Source organism: Crocodylus siamensis, chromosome 12, assembly GCF_052110815.1.
Source record: "Crocodylus siamensis isolate JL-2025a chromosome 12, ASM5211081v1, whole genome shotgun sequence".
Classification (NCBI taxonomy): Eukaryota; Metazoa; Chordata; order Crocodylia; family Crocodylidae; genus Crocodylus; species Crocodylus siamensis.
The window spans coordinates 18378164-18392537 of record NC_143406.1 but is presented as its reverse complement, the minus strand read 5'-3'; the positions used below and the strand labels follow the sequence as shown (position 1 = coordinate 18392537).

The 14374-nt window shown below is 48.5% G+C and overlaps 1 protein-coding gene across 1 annotated transcript in view; it reads right to left on the bottom strand.

Annotated features, from left to right (window-relative positions):
- The window catches only part of CAMTA1 (calmodulin binding transcription activator 1), a 1278205-nt gene that overhangs the window by 511346 nt on the left and 752485 nt on the right, over positions 1-14374 (bottom strand). The window lies entirely within an intron of this gene.

Here is a 14374-nt window from a genome sequence, read left to right as displayed (position 1 = left end):
CAGGTCCCCTCTCAGCCTTCTTTTGTGGAGGCTGAACAGGTTTAGGTCCCGTAGCCTCTCCTCATAGGGCTTACCCTGCTGCCCCCGATCATGCGAGTGGCCCTCTTCTGGACCCTCTTGATGCTATCCACATCCCTCCTAAAGTGCAGCGCCCAGAACTGGATGCAGTACTCTAACTGCAACCTGACCAGTGTCGCACAGAGTGGGAGGATCACTTTCCTGGACCTGCTCGTGATGCATTTATGGATGCATGATAAGGTGCAGTTAGCCTTCCTGGCTGCATCCTGACATTGGTGGCCTATGTTCATCTCGGAATCAATAGTGACTCCAAGATCCTTTTCTGCCTCGGCTGATTTTGACTGAGACACAAAATTTCCACACACACAAAAAACTACTCTATCTCACCATCTACCCTGAAAGAAGGGGTCAACCACTGCAAAAGGAGGCACAGAGAGACCCCAGAAACAGAACAAAGAGAGCCCTCAGAGACTGAGGTAATGGAACAGAGCAGCAGAAAACAAGTAGATCCAAAAAAGAGGTCCCTGGTGGCACACCTGCCCCACCAGTAACATATCATGCGTCTGCGATGCCCAGGGGCTAACGCTTGGATTTGCTCCCCCTCCCGCTCTGCTTTGTGCAGGGAACTCCTTCTATCCCACCCTGTCCCTGTTCGGTTACCTATTTTGGCCAGGAAGGAAATGAAAGTCCCGTCACACCAGATGCGGGGGGAGGGGTGGTGGTCGGAATTTCTGGACAGAACAGGCAAATAACACCCAACCTGTGGGGCAAGAGGATGGGTTAAACAATAAAAGCAGCCGCCACCTGCATGATAAGATTTCTGAAGGGCCCAGCTGGCGCCTCCCAGGCCGGCGCCCACCCCTCCTGTCAGTCCGCCACTGCACCCCACCAAGAGAAAGGAGCCCAAAGCCCATAGATAACCTGGCAGGCTGGGGGAAAGCCTAAACCTAAGCCTGAGCAAACAATTAAAGGAGCCAAAGAGTGAGAAAGCTAAGGTGGCAGCCACCCCCCACCGCCTTTGTAATGGGGATACAAATAGCCTCAGTGAACATGAGAAGCCTAGGAAAGAAAAAATGGGATAAGATTCAGCAATGCTTGGACCAGATACAAGCAGATGTCATTTGTCTACAGGAGTGTAGCTTACCCAGCTCCAAAAATTACACTTTGTTTGAGAGACACTGACCAGACCATGTGGAGTGGATTGGATGACAATAGGGCTGCTTGTGTCACAATCCTTCTGAAAGTGGACAGAGTACACCCCCTGCAGCATGGAGAAATTATTGTAGGCAGGTTAATACAAACCTCCTTCCAAACAGATGAGGGTAATTTTGCCCTGCTGAATGTGTATGCAACTGTTAACAAGGAAGCAAGTTGTACCTTCTTCAAGAATATGACCATGACAATGCCTACTACCTGACCACTGGTGACTGTATGGGATTTCAACTGAATCATTGACAAGGAAGGCAGGATAAGAGGAACCAAAAAGATGGGCCTGGACAGACCCTCCAAGCTGCTGAAGCAGCTCATCAGTGGCCACAGCATTGTAGACGTCGGCAAAGGAGCCCAGGGCCCTGGGGAAAATTTCACCCATAAGGAACAGTAAATCCCAGATAGACTTTGTCTTCCTCCCTGAGGGGTGGAAGGTGGTGAAAGAAAACAATGCTGGTCTGCTTCTTGGACCATGCTTCCTAAGAGTACAGGAAGAGATAGCAGGGTAGCCCAAGAGGGGCAGAGGGGCTTGGAAATTAAACATCAGCCTCCTGGAAGTTGAAAAAACCCAGTGGGACTTCACATAGTGCTACACAGTGTGGAAGCCCTGAAAGCCAGATACCAGAACTACATGGAGCCGTAGGCCAGAGTCAAGGAGAGAATGAGGGCCTTCTTCCAGCAGGCTGGCAGGGTGTGAGACCAGTTCCACAGAAAGTACCACAAATACCTAAACTGCAAGTTACAGAGCCTCCACAAACAAGTGGCTGCAGGTTGGGACACGAGGATGCTATACAGAAAATGAAAGCCAAGACTGGAGCCTGGTTCAGGGAACAATCCAGGAAGAAGATCTTCCAGGTTCCTGGGGTGGAGGACGTGGAGGAGTAGTCCACTTACTTTAGTAGGCTGAAGACCAAAAGGGAGACCATGAACAGCTTGAGAGACAGAGTGGGTATAAAGCACTGATTGAATGAGGGGATTTTGGAGATGGCAGCACCCTTCTACTAGGTGCTCTAGGCTACATGCACAGAGGACCCAGAAGCCATGCAGGAATGCCTACAGGAACTCATCTAGGCCCTTGGGGAGGATGAGAAGCAGAAACTGATGAAGGCTGGAGGACACTGACAAGACTGTCCACAGTTTCAAGAGCAGTAAGACTCCTGAGGCAGACGGTCTGCCCAAGGAGTTCTATGTCACCTTCTGGGACCAGGTGGGTCCCAACCTGGTGAAGGTCTTTAGGGACCAACTGTGGGAGGGCTGCCTGGGAGTGAAAATGGACTAGGACCTCATGACCCTTCTCTATGAGAAGGGGCCGAAAAGGGATCTGAGGAAATGGAGACCCATAATACTCCTGAACTTTGTTTCTAAATTGCTGGCCAAAGTCTTGTCCAAGCACCTCAAATCTGTTACAGAAATAGTGAACCACAAGGACCAGGCATGCACGGTGCCTGGGCAGCAGATCCACAGTGCCCTTCTGCAGTTGTGGGATACACTGTAGTACAAATGGGAGAGGTGGTTGGGAATCACAGTGCTGAACCTCAACCTAGAAAAACCTTTTGAAAGGGTGTCCCATCAATTCCTCTTCAAGACACTGAAGAAGATGGGGGTCTCCCTGACCTTCATTGCCTGGATAAGTATGCTGTACACCGATGTAAACAGCACAGCGCTGGTGACTGCCCCACTCACGGTGGAATCAGGCATCCAGCAGGGATGCCCACTCTCCCCAGTCTGTTTTCATCTGCATTATAGAACTATAAGCCCAGCAGTTCAGGTAAGGCCCTGTGATCCACAGAGTGGAGAGCCCCAGGGGCAGCAGGGAAGAGACAAAAGTCCTAGCCTACGTGGACAACCTCAATATCCTATGCAGAGATAACTGGTAAATGGAAAGAATGCTGCAACATGCCCAGGCACACGGAGTGGCAACAGGGGTCAAGCTCAATGTGCCCAAGAGCACCTGCCCAGAGAAGACCTGTCGACTCTGGGGGTCTCTGTTCCCTGCAAGACGGTAAAGGTAAAGATTCTCGGGTTGGTTTTTGACCCAGAGCTGAAAGAACAGAAAATGTGGGACACGACCAAAACCTTAGTCAAACAGAAACAGGCACAGTAGAATCTGAGCTGCCTGTTGATGGGGGTGCACATGGCACTCAGAAGGGTAGTGTTGCTACCAGTGCTTCTGTACTCTGCACTGGTCTTCCCCCCACACTCTCAGAGTAAATCATGTATAGAATACAAAGGGCCATGTATATTTTCTTCTGAGGCAACAGATGAGAGAAGTTTACAAGGACTGAGCTATATAAGACAAAAATGACTGGGGGCTGATGAATGGCTAGATGTTTAGTCATTCCTCTGGACCAAATACACAAGCCCCGTCTGCAACCTGACAGCTGAGAAAGACTCCAAAACAGCCTCTTCATGAAATATTTTGCGGGGAACCTTCCACAATGCAGGAGCTGTACATACTGCCAAACATGAGCCTGTGGACCTGGGAACCACTGAGGTTCTACAGGTTCCTGAAACAGTTTCAGAGCAGATGTGAGCTACAAAAAGAAGGTCTGACAACCCTGAAAAACCACCATAATATACAGGAGATGGTACAAGTAAGGGACAAAATACTGACTGTGGACTTGTTCCCCTGGAGATGGCAGCAAGGCCATGTGGAAATGGGTCTTCCACAAGGACTTGCAGCAGGGACCTGAGGTTGCAGGTAAGACAATGGGCACTCCCTTTGTGGGCAATAAGAAACAGAGAGGGGCAGAAAGGTTTACAAAACTGCCCCAGGGAAACCTGCCAGTGGAAGGCAGAAACAATTGACCACCTCCTTTGGTACTGCCCATATATCAGGGAGGTGTGGAGGAGAGTAATCTTACTCCTCATGATGATGACAGGGGTCAAGCCCCTGACCAGAGAGGCAGTGCTGTTTGAACACCTAACCAGGCAGCAAAAGATGCCAACACCCTGCTTCGACCAATTCATCTCCTGCTTCAGGAAGGCCTTGTTTAAGACCAGAAACCTGCTTGCGTACAAACACATAAACCTCTCAGATGAGGACTGTGTCAGGATGGGACTGAGATGCAGTTGTCCTACAAAAAGTCAAAAGAAGATGACAGGGAGGAGATAGCACAAATCATATGGAAGAGAGGAGACTAGCACAGACTATTCAAGAGCAAGACCCCCAAAGGGGACGACAATGACAAGGAGGAGGAAGAAGAAGAGGACAGTATTAAAGAAAGGGTGAGCAACATGGATATTGGGAGAAGAGGATGACAAAGACAATGTGGACTAAGAACTGGGGAAGGGAACAGAGGACTTGAGGGGTGGGAGGTGGGAAGGGAAGGGGGAAGTAGAGAGAGCAGAGGTGCTTTGGCAAAATTATAACTCAGGGGTGGGAAATTATTTTGGCTGGCGGGCTGCTTAACAAGTTTCGGTGAGCTGTCAAGGGTCTCATGGGTAGCCCCACTCCTTCACAGTTGCCCCACCCCCTGGTCACCATATTGGGACTGGAAGCCTTGCCCCATAGCCTCTAACCTTTGACACCAGAAGCCCCTCCCTTGCCCCCCAGAAATACTCTTTTTGGGAAGAGGGTTTACCATCTTAGAGCCAGAAAAAAGCGAAATCATACACTAAAGTCAAACATATTTTGACTTTAACATACTAAAACATATTTTAATTTTATTACAAAAAATATTTGTCATGATTTGTTTTTGTGTACTATATATAGAAAGGACTACATAATAACTAAAAAATAAAGCCTTACTCCATATTGTGCGTGTGTGTGTGTGTGTGTGTGTGTGTGTATGGTGGGGTTTGGTGGGACTGTAAGGGGTGTGGCTGTGTGTGGGGGGTAATAGAGTATGTTGGGGTGTGTGTACAGGTTGGTGGTAGTAGTGGGGGAGGCTGTAGGTGTGTGGGGTTTGTGGAGTGCAGGGACCTCCCCACATTCTCCCACATGGTGAACAGCCCCTGCTACCAGAAGCAGGAACAGGCAGAAGTGGGGGCTGCCCAGCCCTTGTGTCTGGCAGGTGTGCTGGCACCAAGCCGGGTGCGACTCCAGCCAGCACTGCACACAGGAGCCAGGAGCACAGGCTGCTCAGCCACCTCTATCCTGGGGACTCCGCACTGCACATCTGCAGCTCCTGCACTTGCACAGAGGAATCCCTGCACTGGACTCTGCAGGGAAGCAAGAGGCAGGGCTCCCTCCACTCCTGGAGGAGTCCACAGGGGGAGGGGAAGACAGCCAGCTCTAGCATACAGCTTGCCCCACTGCAAGTGTGGGAGCTACCAGCATCCTGGGGTAGAGATGGCAGCAGGAGCCAGCTGGGAACCGTGGGGTTAGGGCCAGGTCACATCTATACGTGTGTTACTGCATTTTAACTAATCACACCTAAATTTGATACATGCATTTCCAGGTATCAAATTTAGGTGAGATTAGCTTAATTTTGCCATCTTTAATGCACATTAAAGGTATGCTTGTGCACCTGTAATACACAGTAAATTAGGCTAATATGCATCAACACACCTTTTGTAGACACTCTCATGATGTAGAAATCTCTTCAGTAGGTTCAGGCTGAATCTGTTACCACTTACTAATAAAGAACTGAAATCCTTATAGTATTAGTAAATCAGGTGGATGCCTTAAGTCTAAAAGAGCTGGCTTACTTCTTGGCCAGAAAAGGAAGTGTGCTCCCCCCACGATGAGGAGCAGCAGTGGAGCTGCTGCTCTTCCCACCTGACCCTGTAGTAATAGGCAGCAATACAGCAGTACCCCAATGGGAGTGAGCTGAGAAATGCCCCCCCCACCCCGAAGTACAGTTAAGTAGGCACAGAGTAGTGCCCCCCCCCCAACTGGTAGGGAGGAGCGATAAGAGCAATGGAAGAGTAGAGTAATAAAGAGTGGTGATGACAACAACCGAGGAATAGAACACCCCCCCGCCTGCCCCCCAGCTGCAACAAGGAGCAGTCACAGGAGTGGTGGCTCTACTGACTACACAGGTCACCCGGAGAACTCTGAACATACTGACTGTGCTAAACTTTTAAGGGCAGGCTGATTATTAAGGATTTCCTAAACCTGTTTGTTGTCCCATTTCCTCTTTTCCCCATAACATCCCTGTTATAGTTTAATATTGCTTGCAAGTGAAGAAGTTTGTTCACATTGGAACACATAGGTGGAAATTTTCTGGGTGGGGGCTGAAGACAAGATAATCTATTTGTGTAAAACCCCAAGTTAAACTCAAGCCTTGTTACAGCCATCCAGTGCTTATGTCTCTGCAGCAGTGAGGAATTCAAAGGAAGGCCTACACAAGCCATAAACAGAGGGTGATCCTGCATAGATATGATACCCAATTATGCTGGGAAGTCTGGCAGGACATGGCAGCTTGTGGGTCTTTCACCTTACACATGCCATGGCTAGGACAGTTTATGTTCTGCATGATTCCACTGACTACATAAGGAAGAGATGGAAGGGGTTTAATGTTGTGACTTTCTCCCCTAAAACAATTCTGAGAGAAAGGCTATAACAATCTCCTGGGTTTATCTGGTGTGCAAAATTTGCCAGAAAAACAAACAACATGCTGCAAGGTCTTCTCAGAATCTACCTGCCAGGCACTTATCTAGTCTTCCTAGAGCATTTCCTTCGATGTTTCCTGCAAAGATGGTAATAAACAATGTAATAAACATATCTCCTCTGGCATGCTTGAAAACTGAAGGGCCCTAGACAGAGATAAAAAGAGATGCAGAGTAGGGCTGTGCAAAGCTTTAGTAGCTGATTCAATTCGGAGGAGATTTGGCCTGATTCGGTGTCCGAATCTCCAAATCTGAATTGAATCAGGAGACCCATTAATCTCTCCGAATTGAATCGGAAGCCTCCGAATCAATTCAGAGAGATTCAGAGTTTCGGCTATAGAATTGAGCCAGCAGCCCCAGGAGAAGCCGCAGCTCGTCTGGCTGCTCCCCCTGCCCCACCCTGCTGGAGTAAGGCAGGCAATGATGGCAGCCCTGGAAGAAGCCATGGAGTCTGAGGGGAATAATTGGGGAGCTGGGGAAATGATGGAGAGCAGGGGGGGATGCTTGGGAAGCTAGGCACTCGAACCAGAAACTGGGGAATGGAACCGGGAGCTGGGGGGAAGCCCCAGCTCCCGGTCATTCCCCGCAGCTCCTGTTTGATTCCCCAGTTCCTGGTTCAATCCCCCAGCTCCAAATCATTCCCCTCAGCCTCCACTTCTCCCAGGGCTGCCAGCCCTGCCTACCTCACCCTGGCAGGAGGGCAGCCAGGGGAGCAGCCTGACAAACCGTGGCTTGAGCCAGCAACTGCAGGACAAGCCACAAGGGCTGGAAGGAATGATCGGGAAGCTGGGGAATGAACAGTAGGGGTGTGCAAAAGAGGCCCTATTTGATTCGGATTTGGATTTGGCCCAAATCAGGGACATTGATTCATCTGAAGATTCAGTGCTAATTTGGAGAATCAGCAATTGGGACAGACACAGCTTTAAAAAAATTTTCTACATACTTTGAGGTACCAGGCACGGCTCATGAATGCTGCGATGCTTGGGTGGATGGAGAGTCCCCAGGATTGTGGGGAGCCCCCCACATGCTCAGCAGTGAACTCAGAAGTGGACCAGAACTACTTCCAGTCCACTTCCAGGTCCACCAGGGACTGTGCTGGGCCTCCTCCCCTGGCACCCCACTGGCTCGACCTCCCCAGACCCAGGAGGCACCAGTCACCCAGCTGGGGGAGTACAGGGCCCTCCCCCCCGCACGCTTTCCAGCAGACCCAGAAGTGGACCTGAAGTGCTTCTGATCCAATTCTGGATCTACTGCCAAGCACGCTGGGGAGCCCCTTGCGCTTCTGTGGGACACTCCATGCATGCCAGCATCGCAGCATTCATGAGCCACCTGCTACCTAGAGGTACGTAGAAAAAACATTTAAAGCTGTCTCTATGTCCAAATTGCCAAATCTTTCTGAATCTCTCCGAATCAATTCAGAGAGATTCAAGGGTCCTCTGATACTGTTTCACCAATGATCTGCAGGCCTGCAGCAGCCAGGGGAAGCTCTAAGCTCTCCCTGGGTGGTAGCCAGGGGCTAGCAAGGGAGCATGGGACTAGGAGGCAGCTGTCTCCTGGTAGGCCTGGGACACTGCTCCCTGTCCCTGAGGGGATACCTGCTGCTGAGGTGAGCTCCGCCACTGGAGCCTGGGTGGAGACAATACCCCCCTGCCCTGGCAGCAGGGAACTCCTGGACCTGGCTCCCTGATCAGAGGTAGAAGACTTGGAAAGAGCTGCAGGGGAGGGGCAGGTCCCAGCCCCCTGCCCCAATCCATCAGTGGGGCAGTCAGCAGTCGACCCCAGGCTGGGTAGGGATTCCTTGCCCAGCCGGGGGCTTACTGCTAGCTGCCCCATTGGTGGATCAGGGCAGGGGGCTGGGACCTGCCCCACGCCTGCAGCTCTTTCCAAGCCCCATACCTCAATTGCCTAATTGGGGTATGGGGCTGGGACCTGACCCTGACTGGGACAGCAGAGCTTGGTGGTGAACAGGCTGAAGGGCCTATTCCTTACCAAGCTGTGTGACCACGGAGCTGGTGGGGAACAGGCTGGAGAGCCAATTACATACTTGTTCCCCATCAAGCTCTGTGATCACAGAGCTGGGCAAGGAACAGGTTCCCCAGCCCCCACCAGTACGGAGCTCCCAGCCCCCCACTTCTTGATTGCAATGGCAAAGTAGGGGCTGGGGTGTGTGTGGTCTCCTAGGAACCCTTCAAAACAGGACAGAATTAGAGCTGCCACACCATCAGGCCCAACTGCTTCAGACAAGTTCAGATGAGAAGAATCTGGGGCACAGACGACTCATATAAGTGACTCTGAGCTTACTGTAGTCCACAAGGATACTCAAGCCCAACAGGAAGTAACTTTGTTCACTTATGAGTTTAAAGGTGCCCCCCAAACAATGCATATAGCTAATCACTTACAAAGTTAATATGAGGGAACATTGTGCAAAATAGGATTATTAGCTGACAATAGCAGAGACTTGATTGAGATATAGTATACCAAATTATAAAAGGTACTTTGACGATGATTAGCCATTCTATTTTAACATACACTGTAATAAATGAACAAAGGATCCCTTGATTAAATTAATGGCTGATAAATTTTGAATGAATAAAATTTTCTCCCTTCCATAGCATGTAGTCAGGCTCTGGAAGTCAGAACCCTGGGAGATTGGGCAGTTAGCCATCAGAGACAAATTTTAAAGGGCTGAATAATTTAATGACCAATAGTACTATTCTGTAGCTATGGCACAGGCTGGGATAAAGATAACTGATAGAGACAGAAGCAACACTTTTGTCTAATCTTCCACTGTTTGGAACTCAGTTTACTACTGCAGATGCTACTAGATGTATTCAATGCAGAAGAAACTACAGAAGAAAGAAGAGGGCAAACAAATTCGGTGGAAAATAGAGTAGGGAGTCAGCAGAGTATACAAGCAGTGCAAGGACATAAGGTGGCTGTAGAGAGAGAACACACATCTCGTACCAGCCACACCCTGGCTTCTTTCTCATGCCCATTTAGTCTTGGAACCTGCCTGCTGCACCCAAGGAACAAACAGGCTGTGCTGAAGGTAGGGAAGAGCACATGTTAGCTGATTTCTCCACAGGGTCAGAGAGGAAGGGACCCAGCTCTCAGTTACAGGTTAAAAAGGTATGCAAACTTTAGGCAGTAGACAAGGATTCACAATTGCTGAAAGACATTTTACAAGGTGCACAGTCCCCCAGAGTGCCTCCCTTCCCCTCTTGTGGGATGTACTCAGATCAGATTCAACCCTCAATACATTTGCATGCAGGAAACCAAACCCTACAGGCAAATGCACATACATCTTAACAAACCATGAAGCTAAAAGCACAGGGGACTGGCTGTTCAGCTTTTCAAATCCTCCCCCATTTAATAAAGTGGTTGAATAAAGAACTATGGCTGGCCACAAAGACTGCCCCAGCATGCTACATACAGACCATTGGTGGTAGCTGGTACATCTCTGCAACAGACTGATTTTGCCAACAGCAGTAACCCAGCCCTTTTTGAACCCTTTCACACTGGGGCAAAACCCAAGCAGTGAACAGAGCTTTGTCTAATGGACCCCAATATGTCAGAGACCAGAACCAGTCTAGTAGAAACCCTCAGCAACACCAGGGTTTACTGGTCTGGGCAAATATTTGTTGAAGTGGTTTACAAGGTTTCTCAAAGCCTTCAGGCATCTTCATTCTTTCTATCTCTAGTAATCCAACTGCATGCTCCAAAGCAAAAGCAGTGCACAAGGGCCAGGAATGAATTTTTCGGGAAGCCTGCCTGCCTCTCCCACAGCTGGGGGGTAAGCTGCTGCCAGGCCCTGAGCTGCAGGAAGCCCAGCTTCTTCCCCCCACAGCAGCAGCACCCATCCTGCTAGCACTCGCCTGGGCAGCTTCAAGGGACGCCACCACTGCAAAGGGAAGGACTGGTGCTCCCTGCAGCTCAGGAGCTGCTCTGCCCACTGGCAGCCCCCTCCCCCAGGGCTCCGCAAAAAAAAAAAGGGGGGGATTGGGCCCCTCACCCTGACAGTGACAGAAGCCTCTAAATTGAAATGGTGGGTTTTTAATCATCACAATTGAAAAAAAAACCACTTTAAATTTAGGGGACTGAACCCCCATCATGTGTACAAGTGCCCAGACAGTATCAGTTTCTTGCCTTAGATATGTTTTATTTACTGAATAACTTTCTTTTTAATGCCGGTCGTTTGTCTAGTACTAGTTTGATCCAGTATGAAATTATCATATGTATTTGTACTACTGATAAACTACCAGAGACAGGGCAGGAGGAGAACCCATCATGCAAACAGACTGAAGGGAGTTTTATTCCAAGGAGGTATCCAGAATCCCAACTCCCAGTGACAATGAAAGAGCTGAGGTGGCAGAATCCAGCCTATTGTGCAGCACTCTAGAATCAGAACATCACCCAATTCCTGGCAGTATATATTTTAAAGATACTAATTGTAATCCAAAATGACTGGATTCAACCTAGCTGCAAGCCACCTAATTTGTTGGTCCTAATTTCTTTCTATTTCTTGATTACTTTTAAGATAAGACATCATCAAGTTCTGGGATTTAATAATCATCACCCAGGTCTTCTTTGTTTAACCAATTAAAAACCTTTGTGAGGATGGCATATTTAAAACCTATTAATTCCACAAAGACACTTTGTACAAAAACATTATGAAAGGAGGAGGAACCTGTGTGTATGTCAAAACAGGACTTCAAAATCTGATACTCAGTTTCCCAACACTAAAAATAGTTTTCAGGCGAAGCCATTTAGGGGTATGAGCAGCCCTGAATTTCTGAAAATTATAATTATGCATGCTCAAAATTTGTAAGCATCTGACCTTCAAACTTTATTCTCTGAATAAAGTACTATTTATACAGCCTAAAGCAAGTTATTGTGCATGCCAATAATAAATCTTCTCATTCCAATTTAAAATCATTATACCTTCACTATAGTTCACAAGCAGTGGCAGGAACTACAGTACGTAAGCATTTAAGGCTGTCTTTCTGGACAAGCTGTTGTAGAAATACCAACTTTGCTTGCAATCAACTTATAAATATTTCATCCATGTCCCAAAAATTCAAACAGCAAAGCATTAATCTCTTAAGATTAGTGTGGCTAAATGTACTAACGTTCACAATAAGCAAACAGAGCGGAGCTTTTCTGACATTCAATAAGCAGCAAAAAGGTTGACATTTTATTTGTATTAATTTTTTTATCAAAGACTGGAAAGCTCATTTTCATGGTAGATAATAAATGTTGGAAGAGACCTGCTACTCTAAGATATACAAGACTGGCGTATCCTGCCATATGAATAACAGCAGAATTTCAGAGATCTTTCTCTTGCTGTCCTGGGATGACATTATCTCTAAGATTCTGTAAGTTATTGCCCTGCTTTTTGAGGATTTCTTCAGGACAATTTAATAGTTATGACACTCAGAATGTTGAGTAAGGGAAATGCAATGCCAAACCCAAGACAGAAGCAGTCTAGCATGTGCTTTTGTCTTATGGAAAAGAAAGGCAGACTTCAAAGAGAAGCAGCAAATTGACTCCTTTGTACACTTCTTTGTAAGGCTTTTAGTTAGGAAGATTTAAGCAAATGCTTATTGATAAGTACAGTTTATGTTCTCTTGTTCAAAAGGGACCTATCCATGTGGTTAAGTGCTTTCCACATTGGGGCTTTCATTTGCAAACATTTTAGAGCTAGACTGCCTCTGTATGCTGTGCCCCATGTGAGGGGTGATGTGTGGCTGTCTGACCCTCACAGAAGCCTAGGAAAGGAACAGTCTCTGGCAAGTAGTAGTTTCTACCTGTACCTCTTGCTGACTCTGCTGCACTGGCCAGTGAAATGGGAGGAGAAAGCGGGACTCTTTCCATTCCCTGTCCCCTCTGCACTTACTCTTCAGCCAGTGGCATATTAGTTGGGCAAGTACTAGCTTATAGCCTCATCTCTCTCCTGATGTCTACTATACAGATGAGGGGAAGACATGAAGGGGGGACTCTGTACAGGAAGACTGAATAGGAATATCACGCTAGACCACAGTCTGAACCTTAAAACATGACTCTACAGGACCCCATCTACTCCTACATGAGACACTTACTGTGCTGTTGCTTGTTACTACTGCACAGTGTGAGAGTCATGGGAGATCAGGAGAGAGCTGCAACAGATCAAAGACAAATGCTGGGAGCTTCAGATGAGCAGCCCTACGCTTACCCATTCCCAGAGTCAACGCGTTATGCTGCGCTGCAGACATGGCATTTTAAAAGTAGCCTCTGACTCTGGATTGGAGGAGAGACACCCAGCAGGGTTACAGTCCTGGTATGGGGCAGGGCAGGGAGGATGATGCCCAATCATAGTGCTGTCTCACTTCTGAGCTACCTGGAAACCAGAAGTGAGTCAGTCCTCCAATAGGCAGGAGCTACAAGCCTGCCAGCAGATGGTGGCTGGAGGGCCAATTACTAGTCCAGAGGAACCATCCTGAGAAGGGAAGGTGGGTTCCTAGTTAGCATTAAAGGATGTTTGTAGTCGACACTTTAAAGACTGTTTAAAGCAGGTTAAATGCCTTTTGCACCACTTTAATGGCATTGCTGTTTGCACATTTGGTGGCGTATTGCATGTTAATTCCAGCTGCTGTAGCACATTTGGTGGTGTAATGCACCTTAAATGACTTTGGAATGCAGCAAGTGACTTTGGGGAGTTTTAGTTTCCTACCCTACAGCCACAGAGGGAAGCACAAGCTCCGTGAGCCTCAAGGGCTGTGCAGGCAGACTGGGAAGGCAGGCTCCACAGAAGGAAAGAAGAAAGTGGCGAGCCTGATCTCCCCCCACCACCCCGGGATCTGGCCTGCCTGCCTGAGCTGTGCAGGGGCCTGTGCAGGTACCCAGTGCTTCCCTCCGCATCTGCAGTGCCCCCCCGGGACTGCCTAAGCCGGGTGCCTGTGGGCGGGTGCCACCTGGGGGGGGCCGCAGCTGCCAAGGAGGGAAGCAACAGCCCCTGCCCCTGCAGCTCGGGGACCACTCTGCCTGCCAGCAGCTTGCTTTCCCCTCGGCAGGTAAGGATCGGGCTCTGATACGGGTGTACACGACACAGGGGTTTACTTCACCCTAAATTGAAGCAGTGTTTTTAAAAAAACACCACTTCAGTTTAGGGAGATTTAAACCCCCATGTCATGTACAAATGCCCAAAGAGAAGTCTGAGCTTTCAGCTGTGGACTTTGGGTCAATGGACTGTGACAACTACTAGCAGCAGCCCTGCACCAGCTGGGGAACAGAGGAGTACCTGAGTTGCTTTTTTTTTGTTCTTTTCTTTTTTTTTCTTTTGTTGTTAATTATTCATTCTGCCCTCCTCCAGCCCATATGTAAGCCTAGAGCTGGTTGGGGCTCACAAAAATTGAAGAGAGGCGGTGATGTTGGACACTCCCACTGAAGTTCATTTGATGCTGTTAAGGTGGGCTAAGAGGAGGTTGGAGGCCCATAGGAAGATAGGCCTACAGCTACTGGGATTACTGTCAGTCCATCTCCAGATCCCAAGAATTTATGTGGTAACATCAAGATGTGGCAGGTAAGAGCACCCCATCTGAGCAGATTTGGACCA